General features: G+C 39.6%; 1 long non-coding RNA gene across 2 annotated transcripts in view; it reads left to right on the forward strand.

The window, feature by feature from the left end:
• Positions 1-20,976, forward strand: part of LOC146309939 (uncharacterized) — an 83,443-nt gene that overhangs the window by 59,662 nt on the left and 2,805 nt on the right. Inside the window, exon 4 of one of the 2 annotated variants that reach the window (XR_014772488.1) lies at positions 17,626-17,825. The exons of the other annotated variant lie outside the window; for it this stretch is intronic. This is a non-coding gene — a long non-coding RNA (uncharacterized LOC146309939). The remainder of the gene's footprint in view (positions 1-17,625; positions 17,826-20,976) is intronic. 2 annotated transcript variants of the gene reach the window in all.

A 20,976-nucleotide genomic window follows, 5' to 3' on the forward strand; every position in this document is an offset into this window, starting at 1 on the left:
AGGCTAGTAACATGTTATGGGCACGATAGTTTCAGCTCCATTATGTTGTTTAAAATTTACAAAGGAATAAAATTTGCACATTCCAATAAAATAAAAAGTAACATAAGTAACATAAGGTGGCCTGTATAGTAAAAGTGCACAAACTTGTCATTATCTGTATCTGTTCAAATTATCTGTCTTGGTATCTGTATTCGGATAGAGGAGACCAGATGGCGTGGTTTATTAAGGAAGTCACAGTAAATTGAGCTGATTTTTTTTTTCTGAACCTAAATAGGAACTTGTTACAGTAAAGATATTAAAAATATCCTTCAGTTGAAGGGAATCATCTTCAATTGCAATGACGTTGCGTTTATATTTCTAGATGTGTTAATATTACTGCACTTTACAGTCACAATCACAGTATATCATAAAATATTACAATACTGAATTGAAGTACTTGTGTAAAAATGTTCTTTAGATAAAAGTAAAAAGTAGTACTCATAACGTTACTGTGCTACGCTACGTACGAAATTATTTTTTCCAAAATAATAAAGAGCAACTTCAGGTAGAAGACATGTCTGTTTCCATGGCTTTATCTGAGCTTTCCCAAATAATGTAATCAGATTGGGGTGCGTCTCTATTATATAGTAAATACAGTTTCAAACCCAGCCTTAGCCCTCTGTGGAAGACTATTCTGTAATTAGATGTTTTCTGACTCAAATGATATTTTGTCATATTTTAGACCGTGTTTTGTTCAGGCACAGCTCTTCAGTGGTTGCTATATGTCAAGTGAAGATTAAGACAAGTTAGTCTCATTATGTTTAGGCACTGGTTTTGAACATTTTCTCCATGCTGACATTGATTTTTTTTTCTCTCTCAAAAATCATGATAAAAATAAATGAAAATACTGCATCATTTTAGAGAATCTGACAGTCACAGCTATTGACCTGATCTCAACTTTCAGACTTTTGTATGACAGTGTCTTTGACTGACTGTACTTTATCTCTCTTCTATTTATTTTCTGCTCTTCAGATTGATTTCACACGTTGCCTCTGACAGTTGTTTCATGTAACAGAACATAAACACAGTGAAGAAAGGTATACAGCATAGTTGTTTGACTGACATCCCGATAACTAAAGGCTGCAGTCTGTTGTCACTTTGCAACAGTCGCTCTGGCGTGTCTAAGTGACATTACACTGGGAAACCCAGCTGGTCGCATCAGAGCAATTAGATAATTAGCAGCACACCTACAATGTAAAAAATATTTACAGTATCTCTGAGGAAGCTTGAGGTCACCGTCAGCCGATGTCTCACTGTGTGGACACTGGAAGATCTTTCATCGTGTTACTAACAGAAGCCTAATTAAGCTGCTTCTTAATGTGGCAGGCCACAGCCATGCATGCCATTCCAGAGGAGGAAGACAGCTGCCATTTTGGGGTCACTGGAACTTTAGTATGCACTGACTGGTTAGTGCGAGGAAAATGTCATGCAGTTGCCAACATCATGTAAAAATATATCTGCATGTATAGCCCAGAGAGACTAATTAAGACAAAGGCATTCTTTCCCGTAACTTCCCATCGCTTGTCCCTTTTTTTAGTTATTTCCCTCCCGGTCTACAGATGGAGTTTTTCATACCGTATGATTGCTGTCCCTATGTTTTATTAAAGGTTGTGATTTAATTATTTTTCCCTTCTGCATGAGCTGAGCGCCCATCTGAAATTGATACGATGCATCATCTGACATTGGGATCATTTTCTGTGCTGAAGTGACAGTCTGCTTCTTCTGCTGAAGATGATGAGGAAATATGCAACGATGTATGATTGGAAGTTTTTTTTTTTTTTTTTTTTGCCCAGTGTGTGTGTCAACTGGAAACAGAATGTCTAAATTTACTGCTGGGTATGGGCAGGGAGATTCTTATACAAGTCACCCATTCATCATCTAATTTTTCTAATCTAATCTGCTGTCACATGCATGCAAAACACTCATAGACTGAATTCATGGAAAGCTTTATGATGCATATTTGTGTGTAAACAGGCTGGGCGCTCACACCACCACTGCTTGCCTTCGCTCTCTGCAAGTTTGGATTTAATAGATTATCAGTTTTTATGACTTTAATACTTCTTTGTTCTGTCCGTGATGCTTCTCTGTGGCTGTTTTCCTAAGTGGTTTTTACTTTTCTAACCCGATCACAGCTACTTTCTCACGAGAACTTTTAAATGGGCTGTAAGTTTTAATACCATAAAAAGCTAGAATTACTGCTTTGCGGTTGTATGGCTCTGCTAAGCTGCCGTTTACATCATATAATCATTACATATGATTATATAATGAAGGCTTTAACAAGGAATTCAAAAATCATTATGAAGTGTATTATTTGGTGAAATGATCAATATATTGAAATGTATGATTCTAGTGAATAATAAGTGTGAAGCATGCTGTCTTCACTCAGTGACAGAGGACTGACAGAGAGTTCAACATTGTGACATCACAGTGAATGTCATAATTTTTTCATCTCATTGTGTTGGACATTTGTCTGAAATTTTTTCATAATTAGCATATGATTTCTTGAGTTACGGCCAAAACTTGCTTTGTGAAGTCAGAGTGACTTTGGCCTTTGTCAAATTTGCTTCTTGGGATTTCACATTCATAAGAGCCAAATGTGAAGAAATTCCTTCCAGGATTTCGTGTTCGTGAGAATGGGACCGGCTGGTCGTAAATGCACCAGAAAGATAGTTGATTGTTGAATCTCATTTCCAGGATCTAAAATACCAATGTTCAATCCTGAGCACAGCAAAATAATGAGAAAATAAGGAAATGCAGGCAGAGGACAGGGTCCTCTGCAGATAAAAACAGGCAGGTTATTGATTAGTTTCCTATGGCATCATTGTGCATCACCTTCCCAACATTAAGACTGATCATTTCAACCTAAATGGATAGCACAATAACACATAAAGAGGTGATTCTTTGGTGTATCCATCAGTGCATCACACACATGTGATGACGCACAACAGATGAAACAGACAAGAGAGCAACACTCCACTGTGGATAAAAGGTGATATTCAGTTACTTTTGCACAGACGCAGTTGCTAGAAATATCGTTCAGAGGGCTAATTTTTACTTTTTATACATGGAATACAATACCTTTTCACTTTTACTTTCTTATTTTACCTTTTTTAGTCTTGCAAACAAATATCTGCTCTTCTACTTGAGTACAGAATGTGTGTACTTTTCCCACCTCTGTTGCCTTTTCTATATTCTTCAAGGAAGACAAAATTCTCATCATCTTTTTCTTCTTGTATTCTCTTTGTTGTAAAGTTTGGAGAAGCCAGTCAGCACTGAAAATAATGCTGTCAAGCAACATAAAAGAATGATATGAGTGAAGTGTGAGTGAAGTGTGAGTGAAGTGCACATGCGTTATATTATGACTGTCATGAAAGCCTCAGTCTAAAAACGTGGGCAAAGAGACGGGGACAGACTAAAGTTTGAGACTTCAGGTGGTTTATGAAACTGGATATAACATTTCATATCTACTGCTTTGATTGTGTCAAGTCTATGTTTTTAATCTGTCTGCAACTCTCCAAACTGTGTGGAGGTAAAATAATGAATTACCCCCGGTTCATGAACGCATCATGGATGGATCAGGTTAAATAAATTTACTATACATGTTTATAATATCCCACTTGGACAAACTTAGCACTGCTGCAGATGCTCAGCATATGCTGAGTCAGCCATACTTTGTCATAATGTTTGTGACTTTTCGTATGCAAGATAATCTTTGTAGAAGTTGTGACTGATGTGTTTAGCAAAGGATTTGCCCCGTTTTCTTTCCTTAATCGATCACTGGTAAAGTTAATGATCAATTACTTGACTAATCGTTATTTAAAAAACAAATAATTAGCTTACACCGAACAATACCAAATGCATTCTTCCCCTCAGTCAAAGCTTGATTTCCACAGCATATTGCATATTTATAACTGACTTAAAGGCCCACATATTAAGCACATGTACTTGCATATCAGACAACATGTGACACACAGCCATAAAAGTAATTTCTGTTATATTTCAGATCTTTATTTCATAGTAGATTGATTAAATTTCCCTTGATCAGTCAAATACTTAACAACCCTTGTCACTCCATTTGTAATTGTCCTTTTTCACAGTGACATTTTTATTATATCAACTGCCTACCATAGATGTGTACATCTCTGTAAGCCTTTAGAAAATAAGTCACAGATTCCTATTATCCGTCAGCATCTAGTAGAACTTGGTTTATACAGCATATTGCCATTTCTATTGTATTTTATTGTTTGGTATGAATACGAACGGTACAGTAGTCTTTCAGCACCTGAAGGGATGTTACATTATGAATTAGGCATCAGAAATTCTCAGGATCACATCACAGACGGCTTTGTGGATTTGATTTCAATCTTGGCTCGGATTCCTTCAGCGCTGTTGAAGGCTACAAACACTGTGTTGCTCACATTTATTGCTCTAAATCAGACAGTTCTGGCTGCTTTCCTACAGGAGAACTTGCTTAAGGTAACAGATTGTGTGACGGTTTTTACAGCAATTTGACAGATGAGGCCCTGCTAAACCATAACGGTGAATTATTATTAAACACACCCCAAACCCAAGTGAGTGTAGCCTTTCAAAACCTCCATAAAGCACGATCATGATTTATACATTTTCCCTTTAGATCCTGATAATCCACAATTGGTTTTCTGTTTTGCATACAAAGTAACAGATGTAGTGAAGATTTGACTTAATGTACAAATTGTATGTAAATGTGATAAAATACCACAGAGATTCAGGTGTCTCTGCTCACCTTTAGTCAATGCTTGCTTCACGTCCTGACACTGTTTTATAAAAGTCACATTATTTACCAGTGACAGTATATGACGTGTTTATTGTATATGTTTGTGGCATGTGTCCGTGGTATTGTGCGGCTTAGCCAGGCATGAGCAGTGTGTAGGTGGGAGCCTCATGCTTGTGCGCCGCTCAGTTGTCACTAAAGCTGTGGAGGCATGACGTGCTGTCAAGAGATGCAGTTTAATGAAGGGATGTACTGTGCTGAGCAACACAAAAGGAGTGTGACTGACTTGCTGAAGGCCTCTGTCTGGCACCTTCTCTCTGCAGGAGAGACTTAAGACATTGCGCTGGATCACGCCTAGCAAGAGAAAAAGAAGCAATGGTTGCGCAAGAAAAAGTTATGCCTTACTAACTTATTAAGATTCCAACCCACCCACACAGCGTTAGCAGAGGAAAAATTCCTACCTGTTTTACCGATCGACAGCATTTACAAAAGTTAGAAAGATGACTTAAGGATTCATTAAAATGCTGCTGTTTTGCGTTTCAGCTGTTTATGTGTCTTCAAGTTAAAGCTGTTGTTTCAAGTACACTAACATTAACAGTTCCTAGTTCCACGTGAAAAGATATGACACAATGATCTTTTCCTAATCCTGTGTAGTTTTGGTGCCTTAACCAAACCTAGAAAACTGAAAATCATAAAAACTAAACAAAACCCTTGAAATAAGTCAAAGTCTAAAAATAATGAGTCAACAATAAGTTTCCTCTGAGAGCTGAAGCCCAGTGTCCTGGGCCTTTAATCCATTCATTCACCACAACCTGCTCCTGGGGAGGACTTTGTCACTCTTTATGTCACCTGACTTCCTAAAGGCTTTCTGGGTAGAAAGTCTAAAGGGAGGCTAACTTCTCCCATGTACCCCCAGGCCACAGTCCAGACCAACCCACCGAAACTTTGGTCTGACTGAAAGAGGTGGTGTTAGTCAGTCAAGTTGAACCATGCTTTGGTTCATTTCTAGTGTGTAGTTGTTTTTTTGTTTTTTTTTTAATCGTTCAGACTTTCAGACTAGTTACATAAAGATCGGGCAGACTATCATCAGCACTGGAAAAAAGACAAATAAGGCAACAAAATTAAATGAGCTGCAGTTGCACATTTTGTACTTTAGAAAGTGTCAGTTGGAAAAAAAAACTCACAATTCAGGCATTTATTTTCCAGGATGATGAAGGAGAGAGGAATTGAACTGAACTGACAACAATGGCAGGATGTAGGTATGTCATGGATATGTCATGTAGTGTATAGCTCTGTATTGAGCTTGCAACCTTGGTTCAAACTCTCTGGTGTGAAGAGGCCCTAAAAGTACCCTGTGGAGTTTTTGACCTCTAGTAGCACAATGGAGCAATGTATTAATGTCTGGGTTGCATTTCGTTTGTTTTGTTTGTTATTCACAGATTTGCAGCTGTCATGACACACTTGTTTTTCCATTGATCAACAGTTGGTGATAGCAATTTGTGAAAGAGGTGTAGCAGTTGCCTGAAAATGTAGTGAAGAAGAAGAGGACTGAGCCGGCAAACATGGATGTAAACAATGTGGAATTCAAACACCTCCAAAAATCAGCTTTGCAAATGATTCATGAGGAAGGAAACACATTCAGCATTTGTTAGACCCTGGGGATCCACAGAGTTTGGATTCTGAAAGTTTTTTTTTTTGTTTTGTTTTGTTTTATTTTTTTCAAGTAATATACATGCATAACTTTGGTCAGTGGTGTACTGGCCATCTGGCATACCGGGACAAATCCTGGTGGGCCGTCAAAAAGTCCAGAAAGTTCTTCCCATGCACCTCAGCTAAACAAAAAGTACAGTAACTGTGGACATGATGATAACCAATAGATTGCTATTGGATTAATAAATAGTGGGAGGAGTCAACAACCAAATACGAGGAGCGCATCCTCATATCTTTTTTTCTTTTCTTTTCTTTTCTTTTCTTTTCTTTTCTTATCAACAGCATGATTGCCAAACAGTTGTTTGTCTAATTATTTTAACGGATTGTTGATGAATTATGAATTATTCATGGATTTAATTTTAATTGTTTAGTCAACTAAATCTTTCCCTAATGCACTGGGGATGGGCCCCACTGCTGGGGTGCATAGCCACTGCAGGAGGGGGCCTGGATGACCAGGGCAGAAATATAGAGTTAAATAAAGTTAATGATTATGACTTATGTAGGCGGAATAAACACACAGCAGGTTGCTGACATGATCACGCTGACCTTTATTTCACTAAAAGCAAATAAGTCCAGAGCTGAATTTCTTTCCCAGTACACCACCAACTTCATTAGTTTCCATGTACCCCCGACAAGGCAAGATTAAAGGTACCCTGTGGTATTTCTGACCACTAGAAGCATTAGGACGGACATGCATGTGGGTGTTCAGATTCATATCTTGCCTTTAGTTTTATGCTGATGTTGGTTGGCAACATTACTCCAAGAAATGTGGGGTAACACTTCATTTAAAGGTCTCCAATTTCACGGTAATTAAATAATAATTAGCAAGTAACATATTTGAATTTTCTATGAAATAACCCCCAGATTACTTTAACATTTACCCCAAGGCTTCTATGCCTCGTCTAATTAACAGAGATCAGATCAGTAATGGTACCATTTACTTAACATAGAAATCTGGTTTGTATCAGATACAAATGAGGTCTCTGTTTTAAGTAAATTGCATCGCTACTGATTTCTAGAAGATGTATAAAAATTTGGGGGTAATTTCATAGAAGTTTCAAATATGGTCGCTGTTGGGCAGAAACCTTGAAGAGCATGAAAAAAATCTGCTTTTCTTAAATGCTGCTTTGTCAAAGTTTTTTTTGTTGTTGGGCTTTTATGCCTTTAATTGATAGGACAGCTGATGACATGACAGGAAAGGGGGAGAGAAAGTGGGGGAATGACACGCAGCAGAGGACCGTAGGCGGGAGTCGAACCGGCGGCCGCTGCAGAGGGCCCACAGCCTCCGTACATGGGGAGCACGCTCCACAAACCAAGCCATCCAAGCACCCCTGCTTTGTTAGTTAGGATCTCTTGTTAATATGTTACAAGGGTTAAATATTTGTGAAACTCCAGTAGCATTGATTTATGAAAAAAAAAGTCAAAATATGGAGATACAAGGTTTGCACCTGACAGCGATGGCATGTTCATAGCTGATTACCATCTACTCACCATTAAACTGGACAGTTGTAAAAAGTGTTACCAAATGTAGCAATGTGCCAAAAAGGCAAAAGGCAGTCAAGAATAATCTTGCTAGCAAATACATGGATGTAAACCATGTATGTTTTTTTTTTCAAAGATCTGCTTCTGAAGTGTTTTATGAAGAAGAAAGCACACTTCTAAGACCTAAAGGATAGACAATTTGGGGAGAAAAACTGAATGTACTTGCAACTTTAAATACCAGAAGAGAAAAAAACTATCTGCAGGAAGTCTATCTAGTCTTTCATGCAGACTCCTCCATATATTATGTATGGGTAACAGGTTGAGTCGGTACAAAAATAGCCCACATACGTTGCAGTGTGGTGGTATAAAAGGCTGGCGGCAAGAAGCCTGCACGCTATGATCATGCACATGCACATAGTCACGCACTGTGCTGTCTGACTGGATCACTCCTGATTTAATGATATACCAGAGATGCAGTTCAGCATTCAAAAGATTTACCAAAAAGTAGAAAAAGTTGGTGTCTGAGATCACTTTTCATAGTACAACTGAATGTAGACAATAAATTTGAAACATGCAGTTTGTCTAAAGCCGTCAGATCCTCTTTATGTCCTCGCTCAGGTCAGATGCGGTCACATTCAGCTGACATGTGGTTGTATTTGATTACTCCCCATCAGTCCATATTCATAAGTATTGTGAGCATTAAAGGCTTCCATGTGACGTCCAGCAGGCATGCCATGGACGAGACTGTCTGGCCTTGAACTGAATTACAGTATAAGCACAGGGATATAACTGTGATGTAATGCAGGAGAGGATAATCTGAGGCCATGGAAGTAAGGATGTATTGATCTTTCAGTACATCAAGGTCACTTCCTCTTTCCATGTTTTTCTGTCTCTGTGTGTGTGTGTGTGGACGTGTATTACTCATGCTGTGGGGACATAAATTTGTTCACACACTCATGTTGTGGGGTCTTGCCTTCCTTATGGAGACATTTAAGGAAGGCACCCTTATAACCAAAATCAATAAATTTTAGGGTGAATACTTGGGTTCGGGTTCGGGTTAGGGTTAGATTAAGACAAGGGTCACAAGCTCTCTTTTTGTGATGAAAAGAGAGATTAGCCAGAAGACAAAACTTTCAATCTACCGGTCAATCTTGATTCCTACTCTCACCTATTGTCATGAAGGGTGGTTCGACCGAAAGAAGGAGATTGCGGATACAAGTGGCTGAAATGGTTTTTCTCAGGAGGGTGGCAGGCATCTCCCTTGGGATAAGGTGAGAAGCTCAGTCATCCGTAAAGAACTTGGAGTAGAGCCACTGTTCCTTTACGTAGAAAGGAGCCAGTTGAGGTGGATAGGGCACCTTGTAAGGATGCGACCTGGTCGCCTCCCTAGGAAGGTGTTCCATGGACGTCCAGCTGGAAGGAAACCACAGGGCCGACTGAAGACTATGTGGAGGGATTTTATCTCCACCCTGGCCTGGGAACACCTCAGGATCCCCTAGTGAGAGCTGGCTAATGTAGCTGGGGAAAGGGATGTCTGGGGTCCCCTGCTGGAACCTCCGCGACCTGATTTCGGATAAGTGGTTGAACTTATGATTTAATATATTGTGATGTATTGCAATACAAAATTGTAAAATCATCAAATTTTTAGACTGTCATAGTATAAAGAACACCACATTCATAAAATCTGAGTATAAATTTTACTGTTTTATGCCATCAGAACAGTGAAGATAGAAAACAACACTGCAATCTATTGGTTGGGGGTTTAAACACAACCCAAAATGAACCGTCGCGATGGATCTTTGCATGTATCACTATTTCACAATACAGCTTTTTTTTATAAATCAATACAGTATACAAAACATAATATCGCGACACTTAAGTGTACTGATATTTTCTTACACCCCTATAGCGAGTAGCTGTTATGGGTAGGGTGAGGATTGACACACTCACATTGTGGGGACCTGCCTGTCTTATGAGGACAAAAGTCAAGTCCCCATGATGTAAATCATTAAATATTAGGATGAAGACTTGGGTTAGGGTTAAACAAGTAGATGTTATGCATGGTATTAAGCTAAGTCTCCAGGAAATGAATGGAAGTCAATGTAATGTTCTCTGAAGTGATGGAAACCCCACTGTGTGTGTGTGTGTGTGTGTGTGTGTGTGTGTGTGTGTGTGTGTGTGTGTGTGTGTGTGTGTGTGTGTGTGTGTGTGCGCGCCTGCCTGTGGAACAACTCAGGGAAGATATGGTACAGTACACACACCAGGGACGTAGTGTCTTTGTCGACTCTGGGACAGCTGAGGATATCACGACTTAAAATTACAGTCACACTTGTGCTTCTGATGCGCTGTACAGTCACAGTGAGACATACTGTACAGTTTTTTTTTTTCCTGGAGAAATAAGACGACAGGCACAATGTCCCTGTAACAGAAAAAAAACTAAGGGTGGCGAGAAAACAAAGTTGTTGTTGAGTTAAACTTTTAAGCCTCTAAAGGTCAGAAATTAAATGAATCACACCTTATTGCTTGTAGATGATGCTGATCGCCAACTTTTTTTTGAAGTCCCAAGATGATGCATAAATCAGTGCTTCACAGCCTCTCCCACATCTTTGCTCTGTGAACTCTGTAACCCAGCAAGCTTGCGCGGATGTGTGCATGTTGCAAAAAGAGCAGGATCAGTGCCTCCACATGAAGGCTCCCTCTCCGAGCCTCTGCCAGAGAAGAGCCAGCCTTGCATCTGTGTGGAATAATAAAATTGTGTCAAAAAGTGCAGGCAAATATTTCTGTACTCCGCCGCTCTCTGTGGGAAACGGAGCTCAGACAACTGCCGCAATCTCTCTTTTTTCCTTCCTCTCAGCCTGTCTCCTTCATGCTTCCCCTGTTTTGTGGTCTGTCTGCCCAGATTTAAATCTGATATTGTACTAAGTGCGGTCTCATTCCCTTTTATTGCTCCATTTTGTCTTGTTAATGCAACGACCACTCCCCACAGAAAACCGCTATCACTGCACACACGTCTGCCAGGCCTTCACTCAGGCTACAACCAGAGAGCCCCCACTTGCACAGCAACATCAATAATACAACTGTAGCACCCCCCACCACCACTTGAGTCTAAAAATAGACCTCCTTTTTTGTTTAATATTTCATCTAGCCCTTCTATCTCTCCATCTCTTCCTCCTTCCCATTTTCTCTATTCATTGTCTTTAAATAGGTGATGAGGAAAGATGTCAACAGATGAGTCTACACTTCCACCTTCCCACTTACTTCCCATCAAGTATTCTGTCTTCCCCCAAACCCACAAACCCCATTTCTTCAAAACGCTGCTCATGCTGCCAAGTGGTAGCTCTCCTCAGGCCGTACAGTATGTCTCAGGGTGGATCTTTGTACTTTGCGGATAAGTACAGACCTAGAAAAAAGTGTTACCACATCTGAGATATTGCCTTTAGACGATCAAACTGGTTGAACTCTCAAGCTTCGAGTACCTCCCTGATCACTCACTTCTGTATTTTATCTTTTTTATTGTATTAAACCAAGCTGGTCCCTGTAAGATGAAGCTTTTTTTTTTTAGTATAACACATACAGCATGGCTTTATGGTTGGTAATTTCAGTGTGTCTCTACCTCGACCTTTAATCTAGCACCATTACGGTTTCAAAGTTACATCTCAATATCAACTATATGTATTGCCAAAAAAAATTCTGTACAGGTAAACAGGGTCTCAGACGATATATCCCAATGCCTGAGATACTTTTGGGGTTTTTATGTTGACACAAATCATACCACACTGATTCACATTTCCATTACCGCTTTTAATGTGCCAAGTTGTGCCGAGTCACGCCTGAGATGGACCATTTCCAGAGCATTGCCGGAGCGAACCCGGCCCGCCTCCAAGCGGCTGCAATGAATTTGTATTTTGGTTTATAACCAAATACCTGAAACTAACTTAAACTAATTACATTCTAGTCAGCTTCTAGTCAGTACCAATTAGAAAAAGTTAGCATGTAAACACGCTGAACTAAGACTGTGAACATTATATCTGTTTACCATCAGAATATTAGTATTACTGTGAGTATGTGTGCTGACGTTAGCATTGAGCTCCAAGCACCACTGTGTTAAAATACAGCCTCACAGAGCTCCTAGCATGTCTGTGGACTTTTAAGTCTTGTTTCAATACAAGATCAAAAACTGGAAAATGTTTTCAGAATTATAAATAAGTCACGTAGGCAACAGTGAGACAGCAGCAGGAGTGCGCAGGGAATAACAGCAGGGAAATTAGACCACTTAAATTTAATTTGTGTTTTGTTAACCGTGACGTTTTGTTTTATCTGCTGCTGGATTTAAATATCTTTGTATGATACAAGAGTCCCGGTAGAAAAAAAACACTGCAAAAACCCCAGTCGATGTCTTTCCCTCAGGCCTCTTCCATTCAATATAGTTGCTTTTATAAAGATAGTACTCAGATTGTTTGTCAAAAAGTAGAAAAAGTTCTAAGAAAGTTTGGCATTCTCAACTATTACAGAGTACTTTCTAAAACAAGATGACACCATCTACCATAATCGATGTGTGTGAATTTTAATCCGTCAGAGTCAAGCAGGAGATGCTTACCAAGACTAGTGTGTGTGCATGTGTGTGTGTGTGTGTGCTCAAACCACAGTCAATCGTGCATCACACGCAGTCTCGACATTTCTCATAAACAATTATCTTCCCGCTGAGTCTCACGTTGGAAGTGATTTCAGAGGTGGTTGAGTGCACCTTACCCGCTGCTGCTGCTGCTGCTGCTGCTGCGTGTGTGTGTGTGTGTGTGTGTTTTGTTTCTGCTCCGCGGCTGATTGTTGTGGTTCATGCTGCTGAAGTTTTCTGACCCTGCCTCACACTGACTGGGAGGAAGCAGGAGAGGAACACTCTGCTGAGAGTTGACTTAGTGTTTGTTATATAATGCGTCCTAATGGGGCACATAGGTACCTGCTGATGGGCAGATAGTGCTGATGCTGGTTTCAGCCCTGCTTACCCATCACTGCTTTCATTTGTAATTTACATCTCTTCATCTCTCCAAGTTCGTGTCTAACAAGCTGATTTTGCAGTAATAAAAGTAATTAAAACAGCTGGGGCAAAGAAAAAAACTATTTGAAGACAGAAATCATAAAATTTCAGTGACATTTAATTTGTTTTTGTTTCCTTTTCTTTTTCAACACAGTGAAGAATGGCAGTGACTGCCTTTACCCTCTGCATGTTGATTATTTTAGTAACATTATAGTTTAGCTCCCTCTTTGCTCATTATTCATGTCTTTTTAGCTCTTTGCTCCGATGCATTAACTTCAAACAATAGTAAACAATGGATTAATTCTCATTGTTTTAGCCTCATAAATCATTCCAGGTTATTGTCTTAAGATGTTTGCAAACATATTTTCACAGGCACAGTGTAATGAGGTGTGCAAATTGGTTTTGGCAGGCAGGATTACGCCAGTGTTTGTACAAGGCCACTGTATCAGCACAGGGTTTACCTGAACAATATCTTAATATGATGATGATGGAGGTTGTTTTATTATCAAATAAAGGTTGGGTCATGTTTACAGTGGAACGCTTTACTGAATCCTAAATTAGGCTGTGGCAGAAAGTACAACCCCAGTTCTTGAAAAGTTAGGACACTGTGTTAAACGCAAATAAAAATTTCGACTTGTATTCAGTTGAAAACAGTACAAAGAGAAGATATGCAACGTTCAAATAGATAACCTTAAATGCTTTTGTAAATATACACTCATTCTGAATTTGAGGCCCCTCCAATATGTTTCAAAGAGGGTGGAACTGGAGCAAGCAATGCTCAAAAAACAGAACATTTTGGAACATTTGACAGGTAAATGGATGTATTGGTAATGTGACAGTATCATGACTGGGTATTAAATAGGGATCCTCGAAAGACGCGGTCGCTCACCAATGTCTTCACATTAGATAACACCATCTTCTTCTTCTTCTGCTCATTCCAGTGGTTCCTTTCCTCTTCAAGTGACAGTCTTTTGACAGATGATGCATCACCGCCTCGCAGTGAAAACAGCAATTGACGAGATATATTGTTATTGGGGGGAAAGAGTTGAGAACAAAGTTTCTCAAACAAGCAAGGAATTTAGGGATTTCACCATCTACAAACCATAAAATCACTACATCACTACACTACACTGACTTTGGAAAAATCATTGTCACTCAACAGTTTATTGCTGCATCTACAAATATAAGGTAAGACTGTACCGTGCAAAGAGAAAGCCATTCATCAACAACATCCAGGAATGCCACTGACTCCTCTGAGCCTGAGCTCATTTTAGATGGACTGATGGAAAACGAGAAAGTCTGCTGTGGCCTGACAAGTCCACATTTCAGTTAATGGACGTCATGTCCTCCGGGCTGAGGAAGAAAAGGACCATACGGATTGTTACCAGAGTTCACCAAAAGTTCAAAACTTAGCATCTGTGATGTTATGAGGAGGTGTTAGTACTCATGGCCTGGGTAACTTGCACGTCTGTGAAGGCTCTGTTAATGCTGGAAGGTACATACAGGTTTTGGAGCAACGTATGCCGCCATTCAGATCATGTCTTTAAGGACGTCGCTGATTATTATGCCAAGGCACATTTGGCACGTGTTCGGTTGAGTTTTAACATTAAATATCTTGTACTTCTACTGTACTCAACTGAATATAGGCTAAAAAGAATTTGCAAATCACTGCATTCATTTTTTTTAAGTTTGACGCAGCATCCCAACGGTTTTGGGATTGAGGTTTGTTCATAGTGAATTTTGGCAGTTATGTAAATAAATTTGTATTTAAAAAAAGAAAAAATGCACAACATTGCTGTGTAATTCCTGAGATCAAGCACTGAATCCTTGATGAGAAATATCCAAGTTTGTTTTTGTGCTAAAAATGCTTTTTTTTTAACATAAGACTTTATGAAAATTAAGCTTCTCTGTTGAATCATTAGAAGTTATTCACTTCTAAAGTGTAAATATAGCTGATGCAACTGCAGATTCGTGATGCCAGTGGGGACTTTTCAGAAGCACTGGATCCAGTAACCGTCTACCTACTTTAAAATCAATCATGGCATAAAGCCCTCTGTTCTCAGAAAACTGAACTTCTCACGCAAGCTTTCTTTTTTCTCACTAACCTCAGAGAGATTTGTCTGTTAGTGGGTGAAAAGTTTGAACACAGAATCTGTAGGAGAATATATATTGTCTGTTGAAGTACTCCCAACTTTTGAAACAGTTTGTACAGTAACTGAACTGATGTTAATGAATAGATGTACCCACTCACAAATTTACCATGATTCCATGCTCTCCTGTGTACTGTGTCGTAGGTACAAGAGTGGGCGAAGGCGTGCTTTCCCTTCATATCCTATCACATCAGCAACGCCTTTTTATGTCTTTTTTTTTTCCCAGCAGTCAGTTGTAAATAACTGATTCATGTACAGTGAATTCTTTTAGATGCTCTGGAGCAAAAACATCCAAGTAGAACAAAGTTGAATTCATTTGCAGTTTACACAGTTCAGTAAATACAGAGTATTAGATGCTTGTCACGTTTCTTAATCTCTTTATGGGCAGTAAGTAGAGAACACAAAGATAAAACTCTCTGAAACAGAAACAGTTTATTTACTTCTAGTTTACAACAGAAAATATATTTTGAATGAAATGCTACGCCTCTTGGTTTCCTCTTTTTTTCCTATCACTACACTAAGGAAACATTTTTAGCCACACTATCTTTGCGGTTTTAGCGATTGCAGGGTTGGTCAGTTGATCCCCCACTTTGGTTAACTATATCACCATGAGGTTGATATTTGTTAAATATCTTGGATGGATCGGTCTGAAATTTCAGATTGGTGACATACATCCCCCCCGCAGGATGAACTGTTGTCACTTTGGTGATCCCACTTTTTCTCTAGCTCCATCATTCGGTCATTTTTTTTAACCGTTATTTTGATTTATAATTAAATAACTGTAAAAGTAAGACATCAGCAAGATAATAATTAGCATTAATCAGCAGATAAATGATAAACCACAATGGAGAACATGATGGATGCTCATTGGTGATGCTTAAGCTGATGCTCTAAGCACTCCTGTGCCAAAGTACAGCCTCATCTAGCAGCTAATATGACTGTAGATGCATACTTTTTATGAAGATGTTCCCTACAGTATCTTTTCTTCATGATTAAAGCATGGTAGCATTTTCATGCTCATGTTTAGGCACAGCACTCGGTCAAGGTCAAGGAAAGTCTGAGGTCTTAAAGCTTGACTTCATCTGTGTACTTTTTCGGGTTTTCCAAATGGAAACGCCCGCTCAGCTGTTAGCAAAGAACAGTCGTGTAGTTTAGAGAGCTGATGCCCTCTCTTCTCTCAGGTTTACATGTAACCATGTCATCATGCAGAAGACAACATCAGGTCAAGTGGAAAAATGTTTTTAAAAGCGCTGTTGTAAAAAGAGCATTTTGACAGTAAAAATTCGGATTTGAATACATAAGGAACACTACTGAGAATATACAGAATGATTTAAAAATCTAAATATATAGGGGAAAGCTGGGACAAAAGTATAGATGAGATGATTGCAACACGGACCTTTTATCTTGAAACATAGAAGTCAGGAGCATGTTTTTAAGTCCACACCATGATTCAGCCTGCAGGAAAAAATCAACCCAATCCGATCAATTTTCCCAGAGTTATAGTAGAAAAACTGATTTTTCACTTTGAAGGTAAAAAATTTATTAGACCTATCATAGTATCTGTGAAGGTTTAATTTAATTTGTCACACTAGCCTGTGTTTGATGCTAGTTGAGGTAAAGCTGACAGAGTAACAGTGTCACTTTTGTCTTTCAGTTATTAAAGATGTATTTATTTGCTCATTATATATGGCAGAGTTAGGGTGAGGAAACCAGCAGAGGTCTTATCAGTCCAGATGTGGAACACATCAGGCTGTTTTATCTGACCAACAGTCAGTAAGAGGTGATTATGGACTAAAGTGAGGTTGACGCATTGGTCTAGTTTCACACAACTGCGACATTTAACATGATAAATTGACTGGAAGGTGACAGTCATAACTGAAGCAATAATTTTTATCATTATTTCCTTTTTTAACAATTTTCATGAATGAGTGTTGTGTGCCAGAAACATTAAGGACTTATTTGTTTTGTGGTTGAGTTATCCATCTGTTACATTTGTCCTGCATCTGTCTTTCTTTTGTCTGAAGAGTAAAAGACAAAAGTGCATCATCAATTTCCAGTCTGATTCCATCCAAAATAAAAAAAAAGGCTGACATCGGTAGAGGATATGTGTATGTTGTTGACTATAAAATATGGTCACTTTAAAAAGTTATACTTTGGTTTCTGCTCTCTAAAAAAATGTTTGCTGACTGAAGGACCATGCAGGAAGTGTTTGCTTTTTCAATATTTCACCCTTATGACCGTTTGTCTCTAACCTTAACCAATATGATTTAGTAGTAAACAACAACCTACCAACCTGCCTGTAAAAATGGAACACTTTCAAGGCTGGAAAAACAAACAGTGATCATGAAGCAGACTTCAAATATATGGCAAAAACAAGTCAGTGGTATATAAATGTATATTTATCAGACAGGTTTGGTGTGAAATCTCCCTCCCCTTAATTATTATGGAATTCTGTATCGCAGTTTTCTCCATAGACACAAAGAAAGTGAGGGGCAGCAGAATTTGACACAGGACAACTATCGTCAGCTGGGACCAGGACACACACATCTCTTCAGTGATCGATGGAGACAACAGTGGTAATGGCCTTAACAGCCGAGCATGGAGGGTGATCAGTGGCCATCGATCTGAGTGGCCGGGGAGCCAGTGTATGTCAGAGTTAAAGGTGATGTTACACTGATTTCTAGGGCCTGTGTGGTCAGTGGGAAGTGAGCACAGTACTACACTAGGTCAGCCGGTGCTCTCTCATTGCTGGACACCCTCAATTATTTACTATCCCCTCTTTCCTCCACCTTCCCCCTTCTTTCCGTCCGTCCTTCACTCAGTCAATATACAGTAAGTCTGTCAGCTTCCACCTCTCTCGTTTTCTCATCTCCACCCCATGTTCAGTTAACTTGGGTCAAACATCGGGGGTTTGATGTTTCTGCTTTTAGATGTTAATTTAGTTTCCCTACGTTGGCATAATTTGCTGCAGCAGTGAGACCATATAAACACACAAGCGAGATTCCATTAGTATGCTCCCTACTTAGCAGGCATGTTATTTTAAGCTTGCTTTGTACATTTTCTCAACAAGGACTTCAACTACATCAGGAGTTCAGAGAGATGCTTGCTGACTGTTTGTAGCTACACGAATGGAATTTCATCACTGAAAGTTCTTGGATGTTTATGCTTAGGCGAATGCTAAAAGCCTGTACGCTCCCAGAAGATTTCGCAGGGCATTGCCATATTCTCCGGGTTGCAAACGGCCTGCGGATACTCTACACGCACATAAAACAGTGCCTCTATATTTACTCTTTAAAAGCCCTGTTCCTTGTGCATTCAGGATGCTTTTGGAATAGCTGAAGACCAGGCAACACGGCATCCTCTTTAAAGTGGATACTCCTGAACATTGTTCAGAAACGGCCCCTTTTTATCGTGCAATATCAGCATACCCAAAGGATCTTGTTTTTAAATGCCCTCCTGTCCCGTTTGATAACACTAACAATTACTGACATGCTCTAGCAATTAGAGCTGAGCCGTGTTTGAAGAGGGTACAGAAACATGCATTACATCCTCACTTTTTTGCACTAATTTTGCACCCTCAGTTTAAATCTAAATAATAACGGTCAAGTGCACAGTGGTAGCTTGAGCATCCATGGTGTCCACAGCTGTCCATGTTTGCATCCATTTGAGACTATATTCACGGTACATGGACTGTGTGTCTTCAGCGCAACGTGCAGAAAGACTGGGTGAAGGTGAATATAGATCAGCGAGTGATTATTAAATTCTCTCTCAGCTGGTCACATCGACAACTGTGCCAATCACAGTTAAACATGTTAACAAGCGAACAGAAAAGCTTTACCTCAGGAAATATCTGGATGGTGCAGAGCATCATTACATGGACACACATCTCCAAAAATCAGCGCCCGAAGATTCTGAAGATGGAATATGGTTTTCCACGAGGTAGTTAAAATAATTATAGCACTAAAAAAATGGACACTGATTTGGTGAAACTGCTTATATGATTCTTTGACATGACACTTTTTTTTTTGCATTAATTCAAAGTTATTCACTTGTACTGCGGATTACTTTTGCTAAAAAGAAAGGCTGTTATGAGCCCCTGTAATCAGATCTCTCCTTTATAAAAAAGCATAAGAAATATTAACTGAGCAGTGTGGTGTGTGCAGAGGTCTCTATGCTTATACTGCAGCAGCCTTGTGTTGTTTCCCGGTGTTTTGATGAAAGTAAACACAATGAGGCTGCATTATTTGAGAATTAATGGAGGCTGAGGATGTATTAACATTTAATTGGTGCCGTTCTGACTCCTAAAGTAAACTGTTGTCGAAAAGGAATGGCACAATGTGTTTACTTAAGACTAAAACTTTTTCCAGTTGTGTTTTCAGCATAATCTGTTCATCAGGGACCACAGTCAGACCTGTAACAACTACTATTTATTATTGCTGTTGCTGGTCCAAACTAGATACCAGTGCTCCCCCACTAATTTCAGATGCACCCCACGTCATTTTGTTCTGGAACTGGGCCTGTTCAGAGCCAGAAGCCAGAATTATGTAAACCCATCAAGTGGGAAATGGGAAAATAGGTTTCTTTTTTAGTTATTCCATGTGCTAGCTCTTGTAAAAACTCAGTGTTTTTATAGTATTCTTCAGTAGAGCTAATTTGATATAGCTCCCTGCACCAAATTCTTTATTCTACACTGCTAGAGTCTATTTGATGTCACATTGGCTTTTTTAAGAGAGTCCGTCTATTGAACTCGAGCATTTGAACATTGTGCAGGAATATAGATGGCCTCTGAGGCTCAGCCGCCTGCCTACACTGGAGACACACCTCAGAGCTCAGCAGCTGTCAATTCAAACTCAATGTGCCTCACAGGTGCCAGCTTCACTCTGCCTCTTCTAAGCCTTTGTGCATTGATCAAAGCGAACCGCCTGCCTGGGATTCAAAATGCAGCACTGCACATTTCTGCAAAGTCAAACTGACCAGTCTCTCAACTTACTGAAGGTTCAATATTGTCAGAGGGCTGAGCTGACACTACAAACCCTGCAGCGGGAGTACATGTAGGAGTGTACAGTATGTACAGAACTGTGCGTGCACGCATGTCAGCGTGTGATTGACTGAGGCATGTGATGGTGTGAGCTGGTCAAGGAGCAGTGTTGCAGCAAAATGAACACCACTTAGTGTGCCATCAGCTGCACGCACAGCAGGGGTCTAAGTCATGCTTGCCAACCTTCCTGATTTTCCCGAGAGACTCACACTTTTCACTGCCTTTTCCTGCTTTCCTCCTAGGTTGGCTATTCTCCCATATTTCTCACGATCTATGACAAATTATCCTTATCCTTCTCCTTAATATATCCACACTTGTGCCTCATCCACCTCCATCTCCTCTGTGAGTCGGGGTCGTGTCTAGAAGGGAACACCAGGTTTGCCGAACTCTGGTTCGGATCTTCATATAGAAATTTTTTGAAATAGGACCAGGCAAGAGTAAATGCTGGGGTCCTGTTGAGTTTCCCAGCTAATAAGTGTCAGTTATAGATCATCTTTTGCCAAAAATGTGTGCTTATTATTTTGCCATTTTCATTCTTTAACAGTCACCAAAATGCAAGAAATAAAGTCTTTAAAATTCAATTTGTCTTGTGGAGGGACTTCCAGACCCCACCGAAATCCGCCCAGTTTTTAATTTTCTCATAGATCTGTGGATCCATGTGGAGCAGCTACTCACTTTGCCATCTGTCCTGTTTTGAGTGATGGAGTGTAGTCATGAACCCACTGATCACTTTTTCAACTTGCTGTGGTGTTGGAGATCATTCTTGGTGTTGAGA

Source organism: Lutjanus erythropterus, chromosome 19 (genome assembly GCF_056507025.1).
Source record: "Lutjanus erythropterus isolate fLutEry1 chromosome 19, fLutEry1.hap2, whole genome shotgun sequence".
NCBI classification, from domain to species: domain Eukaryota; kingdom Metazoa; phylum Chordata; class Actinopteri; order Lutjaniformes; family Lutjanidae; genus Lutjanus; species Lutjanus erythropterus.